This window comes from Pseudochaenichthys georgianus, chromosome 5 (genome assembly GCF_902827115.2).
Source record: "Pseudochaenichthys georgianus chromosome 5, fPseGeo1.2, whole genome shotgun sequence".
In the NCBI taxonomy this organism is placed as follows: Eukaryota; Metazoa; Chordata; class Actinopteri; order Perciformes; family Channichthyidae; genus Pseudochaenichthys; species Pseudochaenichthys georgianus.
The window spans coordinates 13,786,286-13,806,189 of NC_047507.1; the positions used below are offsets into that span (position 1 = coordinate 13,786,286).

At 40.1% G+C, this 19,904-nt stretch overlaps 1 pseudogene; it reads left to right on the forward strand.

Moving 5' to 3' along the window:
- Positions 1 to 144: 144 nt before the first annotated feature.
- On the forward strand, positions 145 to 16,045 carry LOC117446724 (sortilin-like; annotated as a pseudogene).
- The last annotated feature ends 3,859 nt before the right edge of the window (positions 16,046 to 19,904 follow it).

The window sequence follows — 19,904 nt, forward strand, 5'->3', positions numbered from 1 at the left end:
CAATTAAAAAGATTACAACTTTTCCCGGTCACCGCGCAGTCTTTCCACCAGGGGGCAGCGTCACACCATCAGACCCCTGACATCTCAGTTGAGGAAGGTTCCCGCCGTCCAATCAGCGTACAGCTTATTCTGCCACTGACCAATCACCTGCCCCGGTGCATGGGCCGTTATTGAAGATGCATTTGGTGATGAGCGGGGCATGTGGAGCCAACTGTTGGGACAGAAAACCTTCTCGCGAGTCCAAAGTTGGGCAGTCTTCTTGTAAACATGATCTCCGTGTCTGGCATTTTGGCGCTCGGACTGTTTTGGTCTGCTCTGGGCACAGAGGGAGACAACTTATCAGGTTTGAGCAGGCTACAGAGGGAGTTTGGCAGTGATGAAGAGCGACATAGTTTAGAGAAGTCGGAGCTCTCGAAACGCAGCGCTGGACTGAATGAACAGACATGTACAGCCCTGCATGGAGTAGAGTCAACCCTGCAGAACAGCACCCACTCTGTAAGTGACTTGTTTAGGTTTATTTTTAACCACCATAACAACATAACACTTTCAGAAGAGGTGAAGTAGCCTCGTCTTAATGCTTGCTGCTGTTGGGGTAAACTCACAGGCTACTTCCAATGTGTCTTTGGTCACATGGAGCTGCAAATAGTGTCCACACATTTTCAAATTACACCACCAAACAGATAGACCCTGATAACTTTAGATGATATAACATGAACATGTATACTGCAACAGAGGGAATGCTTCTGTTTGAAAGCCATCTGTAATGTTAAAAGACACACGTAAACGATCTGTATGACTTTGCTAGTAGTTCCTCCTAACCGTGTTAGTAGTTGATCGATCATAAAGTCAATATTTGCCTCCACCTTAAGGATTTTTTGCTTCTCCGTTTAGTACACTGGAGTCCAATTAATATATTTGTGTTGTGGACAGATGGACTTCTAGGAATGACTGAAAGAAGTGAACATTAGCATATATTGCAAATGTTTTACTTTTGATAGAAGAACTACACTGCTTTTTGTTGATCTAAATAATGCAGGTTGTCAGTCTCTGTCCTTTCCATTAGTCCATTCTGACATCTGATGAATGGTATAGTGTGTATACAGTTAGTGTTAATTGTATGGTCTATAACATTTCACAACATAATGAACAATGTTTTTCCGAGTTGCTCAAACCTGAGTAGATGTCTTTAAATACCTTGTTTTCTCAGTACAAAACCCAGCATCTTCAGGTTTTTTTAACCTTTTTTTTTTATAGACTTGAACTCTTTTATAATCTTAACCACATTATAATAGACCAAAGTGCCCCTTCTGTTATTTAAGTACAGAACATGTTGTAATAGGAAGCACAACAACCCAGATGTCCAGAGGATTGTTGAAGAATAATAGCTTCGTGTGTGTGTGTGTGTGTGTGTGTGTGTGTGTGTGTGTGTGTGTGTGTGTGTGTGTGTGTGTGTGTGTGTGTGTGTGTGTGTGTGTGTGTGTGTGTGTGTGTGTGTGTGTGTGTGTGTGTGTGTGTGTGTGTGTGTGTGTGTGTGTGGTGTGTGTGTGTGTGTGTGTGTGTGTGTGTGTGTGTGTGTGTGTGTGTGTGTGTGTGTGTGTGTGTGTGTGTGTGTGTGTGTGTGTGTGTGTGTGTGTGTGTGTGTGTGTGTGTGTGTGTGTGTGTGTGTGTGTGTGTGTGTGTGTGTGTGTGTGTGTGTGTGTGACATAATTTCTGTGGCCTCAGACACCTGGGCTAGCTTTGAGCATGAAAACGATCCGGCGTGAGAGCAGACCCCTCCTGTCTCCTCGGGGTCTTTTTTCCCTCACAAACATTCCCCACGATTTTACAGCTTGACTCGACTTGAGCGCCAGTGTGGACTTAAATGTTCTGTTATCAGAGCTGCAGGGCTGTATCAGACAAGGCGTTTAACTTTACACCAGTCGTTTTAACTCCTTGTTTTATTTATATATGGTGTAATATATGCCAGATCAACTTAGTCTACACAGCATGTGTTTTGTTCACCAGCCTGAGCTTTTTTTCCTGTATGTTTGTGTAAGGTTAATTTAGCTGACGCAGTCTGGTTCCAAAACTAGCTTGCTGTTCCTTTATGATTATGTTGTCCTCCTCACTCCATCCCGTCCTCTATCCCCTCTGGCCGAAAGATCGTAGAGAAAAAACATGTTCTGTTTTCAGGGTGAAGCATAATGGGTGGCAGCCAGCTGTGGGAGCACCAAGAAAAGCAGCAGAGTTGATGTTCCACATGGTGGGGAGAGATAGGAGAGAGAGTTATGGGTTTGTTGATATACAGGGAGAGATATCCAATGAGAGCAACAAACTGGTGAAAATAGAAAAGCCCTGTGAGGTAGAACTGTGCTTGAATTTTAGAAGCTGTAGAAGTTTATAAAGTAGGTTTTAATCTGAGTTTGCATTTAATTGCATCCACACCAGTGCTAAAAGTTGATTATCATACATACAACTAATACATGTTTGTAAAGTCAAATGTTTCTATCATCAAAAATGCCATTACTTTGCTGGTTCTAGCTTCTCAGATGTAACCATTTGCAGATTTGTCTCTGTCCTGCATCCATGTCAATGTAATCAGGACTACAGGCAATTATTTTCTTGATTAATCACTGAATTGTTTGTTGTATAAAATATAACAAAACTAGGACTTTGAGTCTACAGTCATGCTTGAAACTCAACACAGGCACAATGGTGCTTTGTCTTGATGAAATGCATATAAAGATATATCACTAAATGCTAATATGAGCAACACATGGCTGGATTTCTTGAACAATGTATATAATACAGCCCAGCTTACCCAGCTGAGCCCAGCATCAGAGGGCTGGTGTACACAGCTTCATGTGTTTAGATCAGAGCCAAGACAGTTTGACCTCCTCTTCTGAAGTTCTGTGTGTGTAAACACGGCTGAAGCCGAAAGGTTAAAACCCATAGCAGAGGGAATAAGGAGCTCATTGTGCTGGCGTCCGACTTCTGAGAGGAACTCGCTGTGCTCCCACCCACCAACAGGCTATGACTGCGTCTGCATGGACATGTGTGTGCGTTCATGTACAGCAGAGTGGGTAACATTCACTCGTGCTTCACTGTTCATCTTCGAAAGTTGATCCACTGACACACACCTGGAGTTTCATGAGCTTTTGAGCAGATGAAGCTCAAAGGAGCAAGCCCTTAAATGAAACATGTGATGCAGCATGAGGTCATGTCTGGTTTGTGAGGCCACAGCCAGCAGGGTCAGGCATTAATCTCTTCACTCTTTTCGCTGACTAATAACTCAAGCATCTTTTCTTCTCTTCACTGTCTCCCTCTGTGCTTCTGTTATCCCCATTACAGAACAGGACCGAGTGGTTCATAACCTTTTCCCGTTCTGCTTAACCCTTCTCCAGCAGTTTTCACTCAGTCACAGCTTTCACAGCCTTTTTTCATCTGACCTTTCTTTTTTTATCATGTTGGTTGTTTTGGTTTCAGTCTCAGTGAAGCATTCAGCATTTGTCCAGTCAGGGGTTTCAGGGGAGCAGATGTGGAAAACATCAATTAGATTGGATTCAATACAGATGTGCTATTGGCAGAAACGTTTGCAAATATTTGATCCTAAAACAATCCACATGACACACCCTGAATCCTGTTGACCTGCAGTGAGCTCTGCAGCTCTGCTCAATGTGACCACACTTCGTACTTTTGTAAAAATAACTTTTTTTTATTGCTTTTCCTTCTTTTCTATGGGAGTTATTTGCGTTGTGATAACATCCAGAGTAAATGAATGTTCTATGTTGCAGAGTAGGGTTTATGCAATATTTGTAGAGCATGTTTTTGATACTCATTTTTGACCTTTCGGATACATCAGCCAGTAGTCACTTTTTTGACATAAATAAACCTCCTTCATTATTAGATGTTCTTTGTGTTGTCTAACTAGCACACTTTACCGTGCTAAACAGCTAAAAGGTAAATGGGGCTGATGATGATACATCGACTAAACATGTAGCATTGTAAGAATGATAGCATGCTGACGTTAGCCTTTAGCACAAAGTGTACACACTACAGGATCATAGTTCTGCAAACGTGGCTGTAGGCTCTTATTTTTGACCAATAATTGTTTCATGTTTGTGCTCCCTAATTAAAATAGAATATAATTTGAATGGTATGACACTTCTTCGTAAAGTTATAATAAGAACGTATACAGTATTTGTTTGGTCTTGCTGACAGATATTTGTTCCCTGAAACAAAAGCTGACTCTTAGTAAATGTATTTTAATTGTGTTGAGAATAATTCAAATCAGTGAGTTTTGAAATCCTTGCGTTCACTGTACTTACAACAAACAAAATGGGTTTAAACACCCAGTCATAGATATATATTAGTTGTCATTATAAAGACAGATAATCAGGCTAAGACCATGAAATGGCTTAGTTTATTATATGAAACTAGTTTTCATGGTTCTGTCACACTAATGTTGTGATTATTGCAATAGTGGTATTGATATGGTTGTTAATGATTATAATTATGAATCAAAGCCAGTTTGCATGCTAAGATGGGAGGACAGAGAAGTATTTATTGATCTCTTCTTAACGTCATTACATATTATGAGAAAAAGTGGACTTTTGTGCATCCATTAAGTCCCGCTTAAACCTCAAGTATGACCATAACTTCGATGTTTCACCCATCTCTAAACCCCATAATAGCCCTTTACTTTAAAAATGTTTTTTATTTCACTATATTCACTTTTATTACATGGAAACAGAGAAAAGCAGGAATACAGGGAAATAGATCAAACTGACATGAAACAATATTCCCTGAAAGATTTGAAGCCAAAACACTGATTTATTGGCGCGAGACTGTTTGGAGGACAGGAGTCGTCATGCTTAACATTTTCTAACTGAAGACCAGATTGACTAAATTACTGCAAAAAGAGGAGGTTAAGTTGTCGGGCAATAAACTGATGGAGATTAAAGAATAGTTTGATGCAGGCGAGGGGGTGATGAAGTGATTTATGTAGAGAATAGATGGAAAGTTGTGTTCACACACTCGGATATTCGCGGCTGGACAGTTTCCACTGGACCTGTTTACAAGGAGTTTCCAGCAGCCAGACCTGGCCGTCTCCTGTGGCTTTATAGAGCGGTGTGCAGACTCTCCGGGGCTCGGCTCACCTTGTAAACATCTCTGCCCTTCCAGAGAAAGACAGGAGGGGAGAAACCTTTGGTGCTAAATATGTTGCTGAAATTACCAAACCCCTGAATGTCACTCTGGGTGAACCGACTGGAATCTGGCAGTCAGTGCACTTGTTGTGAAATAAAAGTTCAGGACAGAACTCTTTCCTCATATTACATCTACTAATATGTAACACTGAGGTTTTGTTTTTAAAATGTGTTATTGAATAACAAATCTTCTGCACAAGGATCCAGCTGAGGCTTAAAAAGTCTTGAAGGCATTGCATTAATTGTGTGTGTGTGTGTGTGTGTGTGTGTGTGTGTGTGTGTGTGTGTGTGTGTGTGTGTGTGTGTGTGTGTGTGTGTGTGTGTGTGTGTGTGTGTGTGTGTGTGTGTGTGTGTGTGTGTGTGTGTGTGTGTGTGTGTGTGTGTGTGTGTGTGTGTGTGTGTGTGTGTGTGGTGTGTGTGTGTGTGTGTGTGTGTGTGTGTGTGTGTGTGTGTGTGTGTGTGTGTGTGTGTGTGTGTGTGTGTGTGTGTGTGTGTGTGTGTGTGTGTGTGTGTGTGTGTGTGTGTGTGTGTGTGTGTGTGTGTGTGTGTGTGTGCCACGGGTAATTGTTTTGTTCTCTGGCCTCGGCTTTGTCATTAGGCGGGAATATAGGTCACGCATGCAGAGTGCATCCAACTGGCCGAGTTACTTTGGACAGTATAAACAATACATTCTGTCCTCTTGTTCAGTGCGGGACACACACACACACACACACACACACACACACACACACACACACACACACACACACACACACACACACACACACTCTTATGTTTTGTTCAAGACTAAACTGTATACTCTAGACTAGAGTGTGAATTTCCTTCAGTCGATTTCCTGAGTGAATATTAAGCAAATACCATGTGCCTGAAATAATCATAGTCAAGGAACATTACGCAAGAATGACTCAGATTGATTGTTTCCTAAAAACTCGCTTCTTCCCTTTCATTACAGTTCACCTTCAAAGTGAGCACCATGGGTTCACTGTCACTGGCCTGGGTGGGAGACGGTTCCGGGGTGAGTTTGTTTACATGACTGAAAATGTTTGAATTAAATATACGAATATGTTGCAGAGACCGTTGTGTTATCCTGCTTCTTCTCCCAGGTCCTGCTGGTGTTGACCACATTCCAGGTGCCGTTGTTCATGATGCGTTTTGGCCAGTCCAATCTCTACAAGAGGTGAGAAATACCCAGTGGAAATGTAGCAGTTAGTTATTAGTCCTAGCTGTGGTCGGTCAGAGGGTCTAACTGCAACGTTGTCCCTGTGTCAGTGAAGACTATGGGAAGACGTTCAAAGATGTGACGCACCTGATCAACCACACCTTCATCCAGAGCGAGTTCGGCTTCGCCATCAGTCCTGACCACTCTGGCAAGGTGAGCCGAAATGTTCACATTATGGAGCTTAACTTACATGGTGCTTTGTGTGTTGGTCTTGTAATAACACAGGCAATTATAAGTCTAATGTTATGTTATTAGTGTATGATGGACATTTCATCTCTGCGTTTGGTTTCAGGTGATTCTCACTGGCGATGTGTCAGACATCGGCGGGTTTAAACTGTTTCGCTCTCAGGACTTTGGCTTGACCTTTGTTCCAACCGACCTGCCGTTTGAGCCCCTCATTCAGATGCTGTACAACCCCGGAGACTGCAACACACTTGTGACGCTCAGTATCATGGTAGCAGCTTTCAATCTTTAGACGAAACCAAATCGATTTGAGTTTAAAACTTAATCACGTTTCATAATTACATGGTGGACTTCTTCTTAATCAACAATATTATCAAAAAGTCCTAACACAAAAGTCTATGAACACTTCTTTACTAACTGAGCCTTTTCCCTGCAGTTGGACCTGTGGCTGTCGGAGGACTTTGGCGCCACCTGGAGAAAAATCCATGACGGTGTTTGTTTGGTCAGATGGTGAGAATTCTCCTTTACATAATCTGTCACCCTAAATATGTTACAGATGGCATACTGAAGAACCCAGACTAAACAATAGGGATACAAATTATTGGGTTGGGGGCTTGGACCACGTGTTTTAAATACTATTACTTATTAGTCATTGGCAGTTAGTTATTGGTATTCATTTTTTCCCTCTCCCTTGACAACCTGATGATTTACGGCATCATAGCTACTACTAAATAAAGCCCTGAAGCAGAGACTGTATTGGTGTACTATATGGAAAATCATATATTTATGTTCCATGGCGCGCACACACAGCAGTAAATCCATAAACTGTAAATCCAGATAAAACAATTTAAGAACATGCTTTAAGGGTCAGGCTGCCCTCCTTAAGTAAAAGACAAGAGTACATAACATCTTGTTTTCTGATCCCACTCCTCCTCCTAATCCTATATAATGTAATACTTGAATACACGTTTACTTTGTCCCAAACCAGAGACTTCTTTAAGTCAGTAATTGATGTGAAATATAAACTGTGTTATAGGTGGGTCCTGAAACTCTGACATGGTGTGAAACTGCATATTTGTCTCCACACAGCCTCCGTGTTTGTGTGTGTTTTTATTTGTCCATTTCTGTTATTGCAGCTGTTTTTCTCACCACAGTTTGGATCACTCTCCTGCTTTCATTGCTTTTGGACACCTCAAGTTCACATGGGGTAGTGGTGGTGTCAGCCTGTGGTTGTGAGCGCTGCATTGTGGGAACATTTTGATGTCTCTGCGTGACCACAGCTGTTATTTAAACCCCGACCTAAATTGACAGCAGAGAGAGGGAGCTGAGGCTGCAGTCAGAGTGAATCATGAGTCAGCGAAGGCATTCTTATTCAGTCCTCTAACCGGCACAATCTCTGCAGTGTGAAAACCTTCGTCCCCTTTGGCAGCGAACAAAGACAGATTGGTTGGAGCTCAGCCCGGGAGGCACTTCGAAAAAATCACAACCATAATCTATGATCTCTACCATTTCTCAAAGTCATTTACATTTGAACTCCGAGAACTCTTGAAGTAAAAAAAAAAAGCCCAATTAGATCTTTCTACAGATTCACTCCTTTACTGTTTCTTCATTTTTCTCAAATATAGGGGTCCAAAAAACAGCATCTACTTTACAAAAAACTACAATGGATCATGCAGTAAGTGAACACAGTTTATTCACATGTCTATTTAAAATCCTGCGTGACATGTAGTAATTCCTCTTTCTTCCTGTTAGAAGGTAAAGGAATGCTGGAGTTAAAGAAGACAGCAGATTATGGTCGAAGTTTCCAAACCATTGCAACCAGAGTTTTCTCTTTCGTACTGGGGGGGCGCTTTGTTTTTGCCTCTATCATGACTGGCAAGGTATGTGTGTGTCTCTCTGCAAGTAAATGTTTCGAAATAATGACTCAAAGGGCCAGTTAACCCATATAACAATCATAAAAACATGCAGTATCTAGCCTTTGAGCCTTTGTTTGTTCAGAATATGATTGATTCAGCCAGGCCTCAACTGGAGGTAGTTTAACTTGTATTGAGATCAGTTCACAGCCAATTATGAATTAAATCCATACCGCGTGATCACATACTAACGAATAAGGATACTTACCCGAACATACCTTTGTCTCTTTTTACGAGCTAAAGGTACAGCGCTAAAGCTCAATTTTGTTACTGTAGCTATCAATTTTTCCCTGGCTAAAAAAATGTGATTAAATCAGAATGAACCCTGTCTATGGCATTGCTATCTTTGGCCCTAACGTGTGTGTGTGTGTGTGTGTGTGTGTGTGTGTGTGTGTGTGTGTGTGTGTGTGTGTGTGTGTGTGTGTGTGTGTGTGTGTGTGTGTGTGTGTGTGTGTGTGTGTGTGTGTGTGTGTGTGTGTGTGTGTGTGTGTGTGTGTGTGTGTGTGTGTGTGTGTGTGTGTGTGTGTGTGTGTGTGTGTGTGTGTGTGTGTGTGTGTGTGTGTGTGTGTGTGTGTGTGTGTGTGTGTGTGTGTGTGTGTGTGTGTGTGTGTGTGTGTGTGTGTGTGTGTGTGTGTGTGTGTGTGTGTGTGTGTGTGTGTGTGTGTTAGGGGACACAGCGTAAGATCCACGTGTCGGTGGACGGAGGTAAAGTGTGGAACATGGCTCAGCTTCCTACAGTCAACCACGAGCAGTTCTACTCCATCCTGGCATCCAATCAGGACATGATATTCATGCATGTGGACGACCCTGGAGGTCAGAACCAGTGAGGATGCTGCTGATAGTGATGATTGATGTGGATGATGATGCTGATTACAGATGATGCTAATGTTTAACAAGAGCGTTGATAATGCAAAATAACCTCCATTTAAACAGTCTCATTAGATGTCCTTGAAAAATACCTCCAAGCTGCAGAACGTTTCTCTGCAGGCGTCATCAAGCAGGAGCCTATGGGCTGTCATACAAAGGTGTGTGTGTGTGTGTGTGTGTGTGTGTGTGTGTGTGTGTGTGTGTGTGTGTGTGTGTGTGTGTGTGTGTGTGTGTGTGTGTGTGTGTGTGTGTGTGTGTGTGTGTGTGTGTGTGTGAGATCAGACTCAGGTGTTGGAACCATCTATGTGTCAGATGACAGAGGAGCTGTTTTCTCCAAGTCTCTGGAGCGCCATCTTTACACGACCACAGGAAGCGAAACCGACTTCACCGCCATCTCTTCACTCAGGGGCGTCTACATGACCAGCGTTCTCTCAGAGGGTGAGTCAGCACACCGAGTTATATGGACTTACACATTTAAGACGAGTCTTCGGGTACCTTTTTGTCAACATTTTGAAATATGATATCATTTATTTTCATTTTAAGAATTGCTCTTCCAATTTGGCTCTTAATGTCTCTTCGCCACACTGGAACATCACAGTGATGATGTAATAGTATGTTTGTTAAAGTTAGTAAACCATCTGATGTTTCTTATCCACAAATATATTTCATACTTTTTAGACAGTGACTTATTATACTATACAACAATGTAACTTTATTCCACCTTTGATCCATGCCATTGGGTGGCAAATCCGGTATACATGCCAAAAAAACAACAACAAAGCCTTTCAACCAAACACAAACTGCTTTCCATTGTGGCTATTTAATTGGGTGTTTTTATAGCGCTGATTGTGAATACTGTTTTGGTTTTTTGGCATCCTAAATTTAGAATCCTTCCTTGAACTCATTATGTAATGAGTCCTTACTAAACCTTATCATTTAAGATAAAGTCGACTAAATGTTCACTGCCATTGATGCCAAACAGATTTTCGATTGGTTGATTTAGTAGATTTTTCATTCTCTCACCATAGTAGTATAAACTAAGAACAGTTGCTACATAGAAGGTATGAGTCCACGGATTGAGAACATGTTTTTGAAAATGTGGTTAGATAGTTGTGTACCCATGTGGATCCTGAACTGAAGTGAATGTTATTGACTGCAGATGGTGCAATGGAGACAGTGATCACCTTTAACCAGGGAGCAAAATGGCAGACGTTGCGCAGACCACAGAACAGCCACTGTGACAACGAGACCTCGACCAACAGGCCTAACAGAGTGAGACAAACATTCATGCATCATTTAAATATATTCAGTTTTATCTTTGAGTATTTCTCATTACTTCTGGAGTGTTTCATTTGTTCACTTACCTGTTTGAGTCTTATTGTATGAGATCAGTTCTGTTTCTTGGTTCTATGGAATTTTAGCATAAGAAAATATGAGTGTCTTCATGTGGACTTGGTACCAACATATAATCATGTGTTTACAGTGCAGACTCCTCATCCACGCAGCCTACAGCATCACCATGATGATGAACGTCCCCATGCTGCCTCTCTCACAATCCAGTGCTGTGGGCATCATTCTTGCCCATGGTAAATAAATACAAAGAAATACTTTTTACTGCATGGTGAGATGTTTACTTACACCATTGTCCTCCGTTTCCTCAGGCAGTGTTGGGGATGAAGTGTCCTCTCTCTCACCTGATGTGTACGTGTCTGATGACGGGGGCTACTCCTGGATGTTGGCTCTCAGAGGCCCCCACCATTACGCTATAATGGACTCTGGGGGGCTGCTGGTGGCTGTGGAACAAACCAACGCTCCTGTCAACCAGATAAAGTGAATATACCTACACAATTAATTTATTTTAGTATCGTTGGTAGCACTTTTTATGAATGCCATGTATATACTGCATTAAATATACGTAAAGCATTATAATCTTCTTTTAGCAGATGTATAATAAAAGTGATATCACTCCTAAATATTCAAATACTTATCCATCATAACACCTTCTCAAACATTTGTAATGTATTACAAGATAAAGTCATAATACTTTTAAGGGTCATAGTTTATTATATTTATCATAGTAATATTAATATAACATATACTATATATATAATTATTTTACAATGCATTATCTAATAACTATTCTGAGGTATAGGCAGATATAATGCTTAACAAGTATATAGTCATTGTTTGCTTTAATTAAAGTGAAATAAACATCAATAAATGAATGCAAGAACAACTCACAAAGCATTGTAACAGTAATGTATTTATTTAACGGGTCATGACAGAATGACAATTTTGCCTCTCACACCCTCAGGTTTTCCACAGATGAGGGGCAGTGTTGGCATACGTATAACTTCACCAGCGACCCGCTCCACTTCAGCGGGATGGACAGCGAGCCCGGCTCCCGCTCCATGCACGTCAGCCTGTGGGGCTACAGGAACGACTTCAGCAAATGGGTGGTGATCACCATAGACTTCAGGAAGATCCTCACCAGAGACTGTGAGTATGTGGGACAATGAGGGTTTAACAGAAAGGGTTTTACCTCCTGACTAACTCAGTGCTTGTGTACATGTGCAGGCACTGAGAGGGACTATGTGCAGTGGCTGGCTCACTCTGCAGACCCCTGTGGATCACTTGATGGCTGTGTGCTGGGCTATAAGGAAACCTTCCTACGCCTGAGGAAAGACTCTGTCTGCTGGAACGGGAGGGACTATGCCGTCACTAAGAAGCTGTCCCCCTGTCCGTGTACAATAGAGGATTATCACTGGTATGTTTTTGTAAAATAGCACACATTTATAATGCCATCTTAGTGTAACCGTAAGAGTAATGGAAACATATTTATCGTGTTTGTCAATTTCTTGTCTCACAGTGACTTTGGATATTACCGGCCAGAGAACAGCTCGGAGTGTGTGGAGCAGGAGGAGCTGAAGGGTCACCCTCTGGAGTTTTGTTTAAATGGGACCACCGAACAGCTTCAGACCAGCGGGTGAGGAGGCCTGTTTTTATCTTACTCTCTCTTTCCTTAGCCGTAAATATAACCTTGTATGTTGACCTCTCCACTTCACTTCCAGGAGCCTGCTACAGATTATTAGTGTTGTTCTATGAGAATGTAGTTAAAGAATAACTACATCGTACATACAATAAATACAAGGTTCATGAAGCAACATAATAAAGGGTTCCTTAGTTAAGTCACTAATGCAGGAACAAGTCCTTAACACTGTTAGCATTTTAAATGCCCAAGCCAATTCCAATTCCACTGCAAAAATCAAACAAGTGGTGTTAATCTTGCTAAAGTGTAAGTATCATTTACCAAAGAGTTTATTTGATTAAATAATCCAATGGAATAAGAAAATGGTACTGTCCCTGCAGCACTCTATAGTGGACACACTTAAGTATAGGGTTTGAAAGCAACTATAACAAACTTCCCAAAACATCTTAGTATGCTTCTATTTTTCTTCATTAGTGTTAAGAATCTTATGTTTAGTCTACCTGCTGTCTTGTCCTGCCCTGTGTAATTTTCTTTGCGCTTTGTCTTGCCTGACGTGTCTCTCTGTCTCTTCTTAAATTGAAGCTACCGGAAGGTTCCAGGAGACCAGTGTGAGGGAGGTTTTCAGCCCGACAGGAAGGAGACAGACCTGGGGAGGATGTGCACCAGCAACGTCCTTTCTCCAAACTCTCTGGTCAGTTTTGCTCCTTCTGAGAAAAATACTAGGTAGGCTAGAAAAACCGTATCTACCTAGTTAACATTGGGATGGGTTAGGGCCTGAGAATCAAAAGGGGAACCTCTGATCTTTGTCATGGTGAGCACTGAAGGCATGTGTTCGTTACCTAGTAGGGGTGTGGCACGACCCGATCATATTTGATGTATTTATTTGAGGAATATTACAGTCTCTTCTCTAAGCTGAGCGACATGAAGTGAAAATGATTTTCAAGTTTTTCACATGTCATTCCTTCACGCCTTTCTTCATGTTTGTGCAACTCGTTGCAGACTGAAGACAGTTCACCGAACACTGCTGTCATAGTGATGGTTGTCATAGCGATGCTTCTGTCGAGTGCTGTTGCAGGCGTTTGGCTGGTTAAGAAATATGTCTGCGGGGGACGGTCAGTTAAATATGTTGCATATTTCTGCACAAAAATAAATGAACTCTGTATTTCATCTCCGTTTGTTCCTCTTGTCCTCATCAGGTTCCTCGTGCATCGATACTCTGTCATGAGAGAGAATGTTGAGGCTGATAAAATAGAAGGAGTCGATGATATTGACACACACTACATGGAGACAGGAAAAGCACAGTACAATGAAGACTCAGATCAGGTATCTGGTTCTGTGTCAAATTACTTTTTCAGTTCTTCTTTGTGATTATCTTCCTCCCTTATAAGCATTGTTTGTGTTTCTCCACAGGACCTGTTAGAATAAGGCGGACATTTCTCCCTCAAAGGCTTTTCAAGACTACATTTAACACAGTCTTCGTGATGCCTGGGCACCCGTCGTGCTCCCACATGCCGATTAACATCTTCTTTTTCACTTCTCGCTATCCCCTGGTGGCTAGAGGACTCTGCAGAATCTCACATGGCTTCCTTTTACCAGTCAAGGCTCCCATAAAAAAGATTGAACCGTTTTTTTGGGGAGGGGGACAAACCCAGCGCAGAACAGAAGGTTCTGGGGTCCCTGGAGAGCTTTTGTAGTTTTTGTCACAAAGAGTTCTGCAAAGACCACTGAGTCTGAATACATGCTCTGTATGTTCCCTTGCATGCTGACCTGAGAAAAGATGGCCTTTCAAATCGTGATGCACTGCAGAAGCATAATACAGAGGCTAGATATAAAGGCTTATAGAACATTTCACACAATAAGAGTTAGGGAACTGCTAATCAACAGAACATAGAAAGTAGTTATCATACTTTAGCTCAGAGATTGTCTGCTGACACTTCGGTAGTTTTTGTACTCTGTAGACTTAATAATTGCAACATACAGTCCTATTGTAAATGGCGACCATTTTAATATTAGTTTTGTCAGCTTCACTTGTCACTAAGATAAGGCTACGCTACTCACTATGAGTTCCTGCTAATCACAAGTTCCTAAGAAATGAGCACTTTTCAATGTATTGTTGTAACAGCTACTAAGAGTGTAGTGCCTCCTTTAATGTTACTGGTCATCGTCTCTGACTAGTGACATCTTGTTTTTTTCTGAAGGAAATATACTTCCATTTTATTCAGGTGATGCACTATAGATAAACATATTTCATACCACTTTTATTGTTTTATAATTGTAATTATTAAAACATTTTTAAATTGATAGAAAAATCAGATTTTAATGTAAAATTAACCAGAACAAACAAGTTCCTTTTTTTTTAGAAAATAAAAGACAAATAAGTGCCTATTTTAGACTAAATTATAACTTTTATCAGCTGACAAATAAATGATGATCAATAAAACAATACTTTATTAGATTGCTAAGAAAGGAATGCTAAAGTGCCGTGTGAAACTTTCGGAATAAATGTTAAAATGGCCTGCCATTGTTGTGAAGACATCAAATACAAACTCATTTGTTTTATACAGTGCAGCTTCATACAAGCAATTGTATTATTCCCCTGTTTGTGTTGTGAAAAGACTTGAATATTTGCCAAAGCACTTTTATTGAGTAGTTTGTAGAGGAGTGAATTGTAGAGGTGAGGTTGTAGAGGTGAAACCTAACCTTAGCCCAGCATTATATAAAGTATTAAAGTAATGCTAACTCAAACTCTTTACTTGAACTTTCAAATTTTTTAAATTTTTCTTTTGCTTAACAGGGTGCACCAATATGTTGTTGTTGTGTTTTAAATATTTTGTTTTTGTCTTATTTGGCTGATATTTTTTATATATTAGCCAATTCCAATGTCCATGTGTCTCTATCTTAATGCAGGTGAAGAATCATCAAGATAATCAAGTGTCTTCTAGAGACCATGTTGGCTTGTTTTCTTTTATTATTTTGACAGCAGAAAAACAATATTTACAGCAAAAACATTTCCGGAAATGAACTGATGCTGCTTTTTTAAAGCTTTTATTTGCCAGTCTTATGATATATTGGTGCATCCCAACATAATAATATAATAGATTCTGCTAAATATCCACAATAACAGAACTTACTTTATCAGATTAATGTCTGGTTGCCATAACGAGCATATACTTTATGAAGTTTATTGAGTTGTATCATTTTCCAAGATGACATTTCACTGTGTTACATACATTGTTCAAATGATATGTTGGATTGCAATCATTTCTGTTTTCTGCAAAACTAACTTTTGCCGTGTGCAGGGCTTTTGGCTAATGCTTGTTTTCTCTAGCAGAGTCGATATTATCCCAGTGAATAAGCTATTGTAATAAGCTGGCATTTTCTCAAGGACTGTTGGGTGGACTTTGTTAGATATGAAAGCAAATTCATATGCTTGATGCTTCTTTATTTACACAACTGTCAGTAAGAACAAACCCAGCTATTTACTGGATTCAATGATTTATTTTTGCACTGTATCTACAGATCTGTGAAAGGGTTGCATTTGTGGCTACTTGTACATCTAACTTTTGTTTGGTATTTGGGCAATGAGTTGTGATCTTCATTCCATCTTGTTTTCTTGACTGTTTTCTAGAATATCAGAGAAAAGTATCTCTGAATAAAACTATTCTGTAGCACAAATGTTTTATAACAATGTCTGCATTTATTGAATGAAATGACACAATCTCTCTTACATCTGTTCAGATATGCTTGGCTGTGGTTAATGCAAAATGTCTATTATTGCAACAATACTTAGGCAAGTTCCAAAAAAATATATAGTATGTTTATATCAAAGTACATCTCACTTAAATGTAATATCTAGCAGTGTGTATTTATTATTATTATTATTATTGCATGATAGGTGAGAAGTATTACAATTAGCCATTCTATTCAAAATACTACTGATGTAATTGTAACATGGAATGGCTAACATAATGTCTTCATGCAACACAACAAAACTTTAGCTACAAAAAGGTAATAAAGATGATTGAACAACCCCTATGAATTTAAAAACAGACCTATTAGGTATTTCCATTATTAAGGCTTAATATTTTCTCTATAAATAGAATGTTTGGTTAGATAATCAGACAACCAGAGGTTCGCATAGCTCAATGTGTCACCCTTCAAATATTGTGTCCAGGCAATAGTGTAAAATTCCCAATCGTTAGAAATAAATGGAAATTATAAGAAGGAAAGATGTGAAAGATGACTTAAATTATTAAGAGAGTTTAAGCTGTACATGTATTGGCTGTCGGGTGATAATAAAACACTTGATGTACATAGACAGTATATTTAGTATGCAGAGATCTTAATTTCTAGTGTAGCTTGACCGTCAGTAAAATCAAGTGAAGTAAAAAGTATAATATATCGAAAGGGAGGGGTTGAGCTTGGTGATAATGAAAGGAGCATTCTGGAAGTTAGGGAGGCCATATCAGGAAGTTGTCAGTTCACCTGAGTTGAAGGTCATACTGTTGGTGCACATAGACTGCAACAAATCTTCTTAATAAGGAGTGTTCCCAAGCTTAGCTAAGATGTGTGAGAAGTAGTAAATATAAATAAACATTAGCAAATAAGAATTATTAAAGTAAGTGAGTATAATATTTAACCACCTACGGGGGGGGCTTAAACCCCAATACACGTAGGGGACTTAAACCCCCATACGGGTTGTAAAACTAAAATTTTAGGCCAAGATAAAAAAAATGGATCACCTGCAAATGGATTTCATTGAACTAATGCCTAGCAAAGGTAAACAAATAATTGTCTTAGCCATAGGTTTTCTAATTGGATCGAAGTTCTACACATTTAATGCACTGAACAGAGACATTATTTCTTCATAATGAATACTAACTTATCGCCAAGAAAACTACAAAATTACATATTGAAAAATACATTTTAAAATATAATAACTAATTAATCAAGCTCTCAACAACAAACCTGTTTGATAAATGCACGTTTTGTTCAGCCGGATAATCTCCACATGTCAGTCTACCCTACTTTTATAATTTTCGAATCATAAATAATCGATAGATTATAAAAGGGTTTTAGGACGCGTCACTGCACCACTAGAAGCCAACTCCATCGATCAAGCTGGCTGAAACTTTCTCTCCCTCTTCTTCTCATGCTCCCTGTCACTCTCCTTTAACTCCTCCGGTGACTTTCTTTTATTTGAAGATTGTTTTTTGCCCCTACCGCTGGTATTAAAAACATTTTGGCGAATGGTTAGGTGGCGCGATAGTCTGTAGTGAAGGAGCGCGCACCCGCTCACAGGACCCTGCTCGCGCTGTGCTCCGCAGCAAACAGCTGTTTGCTTTTCCCCCAACAACGACAACCGACTCACGGAACGCTATGTTGTAGCGTTGATAAACGAAACAATTTAACTAAATTGCTAGTCAAAATACCAATACCACAGGACATTTTTTTTTAAAGCAATATTTTTAGTGGCCCGGGCGGGCAAGTGGAAAGTTGGGGAGACCAGGGACAGTTGCAACACTTTTTGGGTTTTTCCCCAATAAGTAGGACAATACAATAGGATAGCCATTTTGCTATAGTATACATTATCAATATGTCAGCTACTGAAACAATGTATTTAAGATGTTTTTATGAAATAAGTACAGGTTGGAAAATGTTTTTTTTTAAACTCAACTGTTACAACTGTCCTTGTGTACAGGGACAGTTGTAACACATGCCAGGCACGGTTGTAACATGTTAATAACGGTTACCTTGTTCACACTACATGACAACAAATAGGGAAAGCTGTCAAATTCTAAGGCAACAAGATTTGAATGGGGTTTCACACATCTCCCAACAAACAATGAGCAATGAACAGGATAACAGATAACACACATCCTCTGTGAAGGATTAAACTGTTCTCTGGTGCTTCTACCTTAATTATGTAGACCTACCTCATTTGAGCTGAGACCATAATATAAATCAGCTGCCTCCATCAGGTAGTCTCTCAAAAGCATCTCCTGCTCTGTTGAGAACACCTTCTTTGGTGTCTAGTAGCCTACTCTTGGGGGTGTTTGTGATCCCTAACTCTCCAACCTCAGCCTCTTTTTATGGAACCGGTACAGGGTGACTGCCATGGCATATATCCAGGGACTTTGCCACTTCCCTGAATGATTTGCCCTTCTCAAGTTCATTTGAGGCCTTCTGCAGCAGAGCAAGTGGCACTCATGTCTGTCTTCCTCTTTCTGACATTTAGCATACTGTAAACACACGCACACACTTTAGGCCTATACTGTACAGTATTATATTCTGTTTATTTTTACAGGGACAATGCACACCAACCAACAATACAACTATGCTTGAATGAACAAGATCATTCAAACAAATGAGCCATCATTGTAAATGTGCCATGTTACAACCGTCCCGTTACAACCGTCCCGCCAGGACCACCAGTCTTGCTTTCACCCCCAGTGAACCTGCCTGGTTGCTAGCTTGACCCATATTTAGCTAGTTATATTTGTAGCTTACAAAACAGTGATTCTAATAATACTAGTTTGGATTCCTAGACATTTGAACTCAAGACAGTATCCAAAAAATACATCATATAATTTTAGTTAATATTTTACCTCAGAAACACACTTTTGCTGATATCTTACGCGAGAAATTCAAACATGGCTCCTTTTTTTCTCAGCGATCTTACAATATAACTGTGCATGTGCAGAGTGAGTTTCATCACTCTAGCTTGTTTGTGATTGGATATATTGAAGATAATAAACAAATAATAATAAACAATCTAATAATATCTAATCTATATAATATTTATCTATATATATATAAACAGATTCCCACCACAATCCCTCAGACAGACATTTATAAATTAGCCCTGATAGTACAAGTACCACAAATGTGTTGGGGTGGGGTAGGTACATTTGAGAAAAGAGATACACTTTTTGTTATATTCCATGGAATGCTCTTAACATCCCGATAGCAATGAATATCTTAAGTACTTTGACAAAAAATCCATTAAAAAATGTCATCTGTGGAAGCCGTAGTACTGTAAAAAGCACAACCACTCATTTTAGCCGGCCCGGCTAAAGTAACTGGATGGCCTACTTGCCTGTCAGCCTGCCATCTGTGCACAAATTTATCTCGTGCCCGCATTGGTCATGTGCGCGTTCGTGTGTGTTGGAGGAGGGGCTCTGTGAGGAAGTGGCAGATTTGTTCCGGCGGTGTATTTTCAAATTCTAGCGCACTCAAGCTGGTTTCTTCAAAATGACCTACCCCACCTTTAAGTACAGTACTTGAGCATTATTCAACAACTGAAATAATGGAAATATAAATGTACCACTTTATCAAACATATCTATGACTCCTAAGCATTACCTACCTGCATTTCCCCCCAGATACTTAGTTCCCATTATTGTTAAAGCTCTTGGATAACTTGCATTAATGCTCTAGTGTTTTCTCCATAGACTGGTTGTTATATCAGACGATTGTGTAACTATGAGGCTTTTATCAAACAATAGGGGGCGCCATACTCATGGTCTATCTTTCTGAACACCCGGA